Source organism: Aphis gossypii, chromosome 2 (assembly GCF_020184175.1).
Source record: "Aphis gossypii isolate Hap1 chromosome 2, ASM2018417v2, whole genome shotgun sequence".
Classification (NCBI taxonomy): domain Eukaryota; kingdom Metazoa; phylum Arthropoda; class Insecta; order Hemiptera; family Aphididae; genus Aphis; species Aphis gossypii.
Genome location: NC_065531.1, coordinates 74278909 through 74287797, shown reverse-complemented (window position 1 = coordinate 74287797; position 8889 = coordinate 74278909). Strand labels below are relative to the sequence as shown.

The window sequence follows — 8889 nt, the reverse complement described above, 5'->3', positions numbered from 1 at the left end:
TTAGAAATAATTGTAAGTACATATATTTTACATAATATATTTTTTTAAATTTCAGCTAGGTACCATTTATTTATGTACATTATACGTAAGTATTATTATATACATATGTAATAATTATTATAGTAAAAATATTGTTATTAAGGTTTGTACCATAGATATAAAAAATATAAATTACTCCTTGATTGAAATTTATTCTAACATTACCATTTTTTAACTCATGAGTAATTCGAACATTTTGATTTAGGTAAGAAATGCATTTCTACGATTTAAACGTCGATTTATATTGTTCTTTAAAATGCAGTTGTTCAAAATTTGATTATTGGAATATTTAAATATACCTACTAGGTACCCGTTTTTTTTAATATTTAGAATTTTTCATATAACTTAAGTACTGTCCTTTGGCGATAACTTCTATAAAATAATCGGTATAATGATGCATTTTAGACTTTTGCAAGATTACCTTACTTAAATGTTACGTAATACGTTCGCATAATGCTGAAAACATTTTTAAATTGCCCTGAAATTTTTGAAGAGATGCAGCAGCCCCCTTCATTTCTATTAGCTACACTATTGTTAAGTCTAAATATTTTGAAAATATAATTGTCAATAGATCATGATTCATGACGAAAAATTAAGTAGTTTTTACAATTTATTTATTTTCAATTACAACATACGTCATATATGATATAGATTATAGGTAATGACTAATGAGTAAAATTCGTTTTTTTTCTTTAGAATATCCAATTTTGTTAAAATAGTGTACTTTTATTATAATTATTATGTTCAACTTATGAGTCATCTTCTATTACATTATTTATTTATTTGAATATTTAAATGGATGTACCCAGTTACGATTAAGTATACGAGTATACGTATACGTATTATAAACTTACGTCTATAGCTTACAATAATATACAATATTATACTTATTATATTTTCAAGATTTGGATGATTAAAAATTGTATGAATTTTTAATTACAATAAAAATTATGAACAATAAAAATTCGACTATAAACACGGTACAAAAAAAAAAATACAACTTTGTAGGAATCTACTAAGTAAAATGAAGAAAATTATACATTTGTATATGATCTTAACTTATTTTATTGAGTAGAACTAACTGTAAATCTCATCTCAACCATATTAAAAACAATGATGTAATAATTATATTATACTTTAATTTATATACTTAGTAAATCATCGCATGTATATACATAAATTGGTGTTATATTTACAATTCATAATATATACGATGTCTTAAATATTTCTTGATATATATACATGTTATACGTATATAGTATATTATGTAGTATTACTCATGCAGGTGGATGCATCGATTATGAAGAAATGCATATGTAACTCTATAATATAATATACAAACGAATCTTCTGTTAAATATAAATATTATATATTAACGATTTTATTAGTCATTATTTTTTTAATTAATGAACGTATAAATTTGTTGTTATGTCCTTGATAATATAAAAAATAAATAAATAATAATTTTTTGAATAAATAAATTTTATTAATATTTTTAACTAGGTAAACAAAAACATGAATAATTCAATGTGATACAAAATAAAAAAAAATAACAAAAATCATTTTTTTTAATATATTTGCCAAAGTGGCTTGAAACCAAAAACATATATAAAAAGTATATGAATGTTATATGTTTTATAATAATATGTTTTAATGTTGTATATGTTTTTGGTACATAATATTTGGTACATAAGTATTTGCCAAAGTGGCTCAATTAAGAAAACAAAAACATGGTTTTGAATAAAACATCATGTATATCATCTTTCATGTATATGAATAAAGAGAAAAATAAGTCGCCTGCAAAAAAAGGCTTTGAAAACAAATAATAAAAAAAGGACAAAAACTTCGGACGAGAGTACGAGACGATACAAAATACTGTAAGAGAGAGAATAGGAGATGGCGTATTCGGTGTAACGAGAAATAGCAAGTTCTGTGGGCCACTGGTCACTTTTACACATTTTCGCGATCGGTCCTGCGGGCGAACGAGTGTCGCGGGCGCGTTTACCAGGACACGCGACGCGTCCGACCGTCACGACGGAAGGCGAGGCTCGACTCCTCGGGCCGCGGGTCCAACGGTCGACGGCGATGGAGCTAGTGCGCGATGTCTTGCGCTTTGACAGAGTGTAGACGACGATTTTGGCGATGGAAAGCGGAAAAACGAAACACGGAACGAGCGAAGAATAACACTTTGGAGCTACGTAGGGAACCAAAGGCGGCCGATGCGGTCAAGACTCGGTCGGCGGGATTACCGCAGGACGAAAAAGAGAGCGTCGTTAACGAATGGAGGCACAACGCGCCGTAGTCCTGCAAAGCTCTCCGGAAATTCACCCCTTGTGGCATCTCGCCGGCACCGCCTTCACCCAAAGGCCGCCTGTGATGAAGTCACGAGCCGCCGAACCCTGAAACGTCGAGTTTCTGAGGGCCCGGCTGGCGCTGACTTCCGCGGTTCCTATAACTCCGTAGTATTATCGTATACGAACTCACCCCGTGTACCGATTTCCCACCGCCGCCGCCGCCGTCGTCATCTGCACTGCCTGTCATCGTCGGCTGGCGGAATCGTTTTGCCCGTGTCAGACGATTATAACTAGCTGCCGCGTCGTCGTCGTCGTCCGTCTTTCCGAGCGACCCGAGAAAACCGAGCACCCGCACTACCGCCGCGGAAGGTCAAGCGCGTCGGCGACCGAGCTCACGACAACCCGTCGAACTCGTCGCGCCACGCAGGATCGTCGCGGGAAAACGTGCGCCGGTGACTTACCGCCCCGACACCATCCGTGCACTTTCTCCTATCCTCTCTCTTGTCGCCGTAATCTCATCCGAAGGGAACCGGTCGTGTGTTCGACCCCGTGGACGCTATACGTCGGGTGGGGCGCAACAACACAATCCCCGGAACACGCGCCGGAAGCTCCGCCACGCTCGTTGGAGTCTTCTTCGTCGTGGCCAGGGAGCGCGTTCTTCTCGCATTGGTGTTGCGCCCGGATCATCCAACCATCCGACGAGGTCTCCGAGGCTGTTTCTCACCTCCGGTCCCTTGGCCGCCGGCGAGGTGGTCTGTGCGACGATATCACCGCCACCGCAGCTCAGTTCGTCGCCGATGACGACTGGAGAGTCGTCATCGGACGCGTCACTGCCCGCGAGCGACGGTGATTCGCACACCGACGACAAAAGCTGGTCCATTACGTCGTCGATTACGCGCTGGACCTCGGCGGTTTCGCTTTTCTCGTCTTCTTCGATAGACGTTATTATGTAGTCGATCGTTTCGATGATCGTTTGATCAGTAGTTGCTGCGTCGTCCGACGACGGCTCGTTGACGATGTTCGCGACGATGGCATCCATTTTTTGAAAGTTGTGTATGCGAATGCGATTAATGTGTAGTAGGTACACGCGTCTCGAATGTTGAAATGTGAGTCAAGTCAATGGGAAATATCGTCCGACACAGTGGATGATGATAAATTCTAAAATATCCTGGACAACGGGTACAGCGTTGTTATTATTACTAGCCAACAACAACGTTCGTCGATTCTGATCAGCTGACACGAGAATTCCGTGGGACCGTTTATTTTTCCAAACATTATTATTATTATTTGCCCAACAGTAGGTACATATTATTATAATAATTTAACGAGGGTTTCAAGTATTTTGATTCGTATTGTATAATATTATTGTGTAACTTTTAGATTTTATTTTAATATAATTAATATACTAATCATATTATATTATTCAATAACTCTATGGACAAATATTATATTTTCAACAAAATAATTTTACGATGACGAGCAAGTGCACATAGGTATTATTATTATGATTATGATGTCTATATAATACGTGTTACAAAAATTATTTCACAAATGCTTCTAAAATAGTCTTACAACATTTTGTCAGTAGGTATTGACAATATATATATTTCTTTTACTGATCGAATCAATAGAATACAATAGGAGTGTGTGAAAATAATTTAATTACATGATTGTTGATAATTTTCATGTATTTTATTACAGCGTGTATTGCTAACATTTCAGTGGTGTTTACAGATGTAAATTACTTTTTGTGTTAATTGAGAATAAGGTATGATTATTGCTAATACCTATAATAAGGTTCCTTTTTCAGGTTTTGAGGCAAAATATGGTACATAAGAAAAATATAACAAATTTATAACAAGACATAATGAGCATTTATCATATTAATTTATTATAATCATGGAAAAAAATTGAACTAATTATTTTAAGGTATAAAGTTAACAATATTTTGTAGTATTTAACAGACAACAAGTTTATATTATTTTTTTTTTTCTGAACGAGATCGGAGATAACCATAATTAGTAATTAAACTGTTATAATATAATATTCACTCGAATTGTAATCAATAATCTGCATATAAAGTGAGTTTTACATAGGTATAATAATTTAAGAATGAATTACTTCTGGAAGAATTCCATCTGGATTCTTAAGGAAGTTATTTTCTAGGATACACCTATATAATTTCAAATAAAACACCATAATTTACAAGAAACTATAAAAAATATATATATTTTATTGCAGTAAATAATTTATAACATTAACATTTATATGGTAACAATAATATTATTTTTATTTATTTAACTATTTAATGGCCTTATTTTTTAACTCAATATAAATGATGCTACATATTATTATTACTTAATTGATAAATCCTTTAAATTTTCAAGTGTATCAGTTAAAAAGTGTGGTACCATTTTCATAAACATTTGCTGATTTAATTCTCCGACGAAAATAAACCTTTCCACATAAAATTGAGTGATATAATATTCATTAGGTAGGTATATCAAGTTTTTTTTTTTTTTATTGTGTATGATCTTAACTTATTTTATTGAGTAGAACTAACTGTAAATTTCATCTAAACCATATTAAAAACAATGATGTAATAATTATATCATACTTTAATTTATTCTTCCAAAATACAGGCTTTAAATTATTTTTAATACTTAATATTGTATACCTAATGACTAATGAGATATTATTTATAATTATATGTTGGCGCGAAATATTTGAAAGTATGTAACATTTACCATGGTTACTAGTATTCTAATACCGTTTTACCAATGTTGGTAATAATCTATTATCACTATTATTACTGTTATCAATTTATGTACAAGCCCGATTGAAGGTCGACAGAATATCAGGACACCATACCACAAAATACTATTATACTAAGTTGCAAGATATTGTGCAAAATATATTCCACAATTGTATGTTTTTTTGTAAGTTATTTATGAACAAATACCTTAACGTTTTTCTAGTTCAGATAGTTCGATTTAAATAATTATTTTCACAATAAACGTTCAAAACTTTTCAGGTAAATGGCATTAAGTCGTGCATGGTACCACTTCAAACGCAATTTTATATCTGTAACATTTCCCATTATTTCGATTTCTTCAATCTACGCTGATTACAATCGGACATTAAATTGGAAAAAAACACAAAATCAAGAAGTTTAAAGTAAGAAAATAAAAGTCGAGGTTGTAAAATATTAATTAGTAATTACTAGGGCATAGATATTATAGTTCCTACTACTAAAATCTAGAAAAATTGATTCTATATAGTATTGTAATAAAATATACCAACAATTGCTTTTAAAAATAACAAAGTTAAGTAAGAAACTAAAATTCTTCCAATACCTATATATATATTTCAACTATATTATACACCATTTTTTAATCTTGTCATTACTATATCATTGCATTGCACCCTTGAATTCCATTACAATCGAACCCTCTTTGATTTGGAGCTAATAAGTTCTTACACCTCAAAAACTTCATTCCTCGTTGGTTCATGTAAGTGAAGCATATTTTAAATAAGCTAAATTGCTTACTGTCAAGTCTTCGATTAGGTTAAGTTAATTATCTTTATTTACAAGATAACATTATTAGATGTTATGACTGGCGGTATTCAAGTATAATCTTATCTATATTACGATGGTCAATGGTTGATTATAGTTAAAATACCTAGTTGTAAATAAATTCAATAAAAATCCAATAATTGTAAAAAAATTCCATTTAAAACTTAAATTTTATTTCATACTTACATAACACAAGAGTTTTGGCATTTTCATAATTTTTAAGCCATTTTATTAATAGTTAGATAAATTTAATAATAATAATTGGTAATTCAAAATGTTAGATCAAGAAATTTGGTTCCAACCATTTATCATTTGTCGATTAATGATTTTGTTACATCGATAATGCCTTTATACCTATCTACAAAGAGATTAATGGCTGTATTATGTTTGGTACTTAAATAAAAGCATAATTTAACATAATCTTAGTTACTACAAAGTTTGGTATAATTTAGTCTTAAAAATTATGTTTTTTGCTGATCAACACTTAAAAACATAATATCCATTCATTTTTTTTTATATTTTTTGTAATAAAATAAAAATTATGAATTAATATAATAATGAAAAAAATGTTCAAGTCATTGTTTTAAACATTATTGTAGTTAAAATTCAATTCTTAATAATATTTTATAATGACTGTTATAATAAAAATATTTATTATTATTTTCTATACGTGGTAATAAACATGTTGCAAGCATTTGATTTAATGTATGGAATATACACTGAAAATATATTTAATGCCACACGCAATATATATTAAAAATATTTTTATCATTAAATTATATATTATAGCTTACCTAAATATTTATTTATATCAAACTTTATTTACAAAAGAATAATGTATAATATATATATATTTTTTTTTTTAGAAATAACAATGGCAGCCAAGCATGCATTATTTGGATTAACTTGGGAATATTTTGCATTGGCTATCCCACTAACAACTGGAGCTTTATTTGGAAAATTCTTAGATGACAAAGAAACAGAAAGAATGACGCTTTTTAGAGATAGAAGTGCTTTATATGGAGGAATGGTGAAGAAAGGTGAAAAACCTTCTTGGCCATAAATGTATTAAACTTAAGATGGTACTAATAGTTTGAATTAACTTTAATATTGTTTTAAATTTAATAATAAATTAAACTATGTCAACAATTCTTTTTTTTTTAGTGTATTATAGCTATATAAAATAAACAGTGATGTATAACTTAATACAGTATGATAGTAATAATAAAAAAATTCATAACATACTTTTATTAAAATAATTACAAAATGTATTAAAAAGTTTTGTTTATTTCACTTATTAATAAAAAAAACATGTACCAACAATCATATTAGTTGTTTAGTTTTATTGAAACTCAAAATATATTATCTTTTAATTAATAAAATAATTATATTTATAAAATATTTACATAGGTAACTAAATTCAATTAAATTATTATTGATAATTTCCTACCACTGAGTATTTTAATTAATCAGTTATAATATTTGTAACAAAATAAAATATTTTTTTCCATTTTTATATTAAAATACAAATTAAAATCCATAAATATTATTAATGTTTTTATCACATTACAGAAAAACTTTTATATAGTTAAAAGGTATGTTTTTATAAATATTAAGACACACAGCCTAAAAAGAAACTATTGAAATTTATAGTTATTCTACACTTAACGTAAAATCTAAAAATGTTATTATAACACATCAACCAGCATATAAAAGTATGGTAATCTTTGTATATCATGTTATCATAATACAATTCTTAGAAAATGTATTTTTGAAAATGACATATTATCAATTTTATAAACTAAGGTAAAACTATAAATTATAAGAGTAAATATTTTAGATTCTGAACAAAGTATTGATTTTACAATGATGTGTGTTATTTTTTGTGTCTGTATACAACATAACTTATCGAAGTAATGCTTCAATTTCAAATTTGGGGGGTAATTTCCAATGCAAAGTGAATATCCTTGGTGCATTATAGAGGTCAACACAGTGAACATTTTCCAACATTAATGTAAATACTTGACATTTTCACCTAATGTTTATATTAGTGTTATCTCTAATCTCTATACAATTAAATTTTCAAAATATTTTGGCTTTTTTGAGTTATTTATAGACAACTGGAATTTTTGTTTTTTCTAAATATTTTTTTTTAAGTGTCTATAAAAAAAACTTGGCTACCCAAAAAAACCTGGAAATTTAATACAAGGTTCCTTATGACTTATGAGTTGTTCTTATTGTAGTTAAATTTTTTTATAAGCGTTTATAGTTTAAATTTTTACGAAATATGTCAAAATCACGAAAATTTGCAGCAATTTCGTAAGAAAAAAAATTATAAAAATATTTGTGTTTATATCTAACGTTAAAAAATTCAACACTTTGTTTTTCATAAGATTTCCTTCAAATAGCTATTAAGATAACTTGAAACATCATTATAGAAGAAATTTTAAGTACGTTTGAATTTAAAATTTTTGCGATTCCGCGTAACGATAACGATTTATCTGCAAACGAAATTAAATATTTGTTATAATCCAAAAAGTATAAGTCGTAGATACTTGAAAATTTTATGAGTTATTTAGATTGGCATTTTATTTACATGATTTAATTTTGAAAATATTTTGACCTTTTTGAGGTATTTATAGATCACTGAAATTTTCTTTCTGAGAATCTTTTTTTATAAATATCGATAAACATTTTGGTCGAGACAAAATACTTGAAATTTGAATACAAAGTTCCTCATAACTCATAAGTTATTCTTATAGTGATTCAAAAATTAAAAGAATACATAGACACAATTTCTTTTTATTAGCATTTGAAGTTAAAATATTGACAAAAATTCGTCAAAATCATGAATATTTGCAAATTATTTTGTAGGTATACGTATAATTCATAGCATTTTTAATATTATTAGTTCACCCAGACCAAGAGTTCTTATATAACTTAAGAAAGTTATAAAGTTATTATAAGTTTTTCTTATCC

At 29.0% G+C, this 8889-nt stretch overlaps 1 non-coding gene across 3 annotated transcripts; it reads left to right on the top strand.

Moving 5' to 3' along the window:
• The first annotated feature begins 3811 nt into the window (after positions 1-3811).
• On the top strand, positions 3812-5510 carry LOC114121279 (uncharacterized). Of its 3 annotated transcripts, none has more exons than XR_007604239.1 (4): positions 3812-3826; positions 4144-4262; positions 5168-5272; positions 5368-5510. It is a non-coding gene; the product is annotated as an uncharacterized LOC114121279 (transcript). The 3 variants fall into 3 exon arrangements; XR_007604240.1 differs by lacking the exon at positions 3812-3826 and adding an exon at positions 4055-4069; XR_007604241.1 differs by lacking the exons at positions 3812-3826; positions 4144-4262 and adding an exon at positions 4809-4827.
• The last annotated feature ends 3379 nt before the right edge of the window (positions 5511-8889 follow it).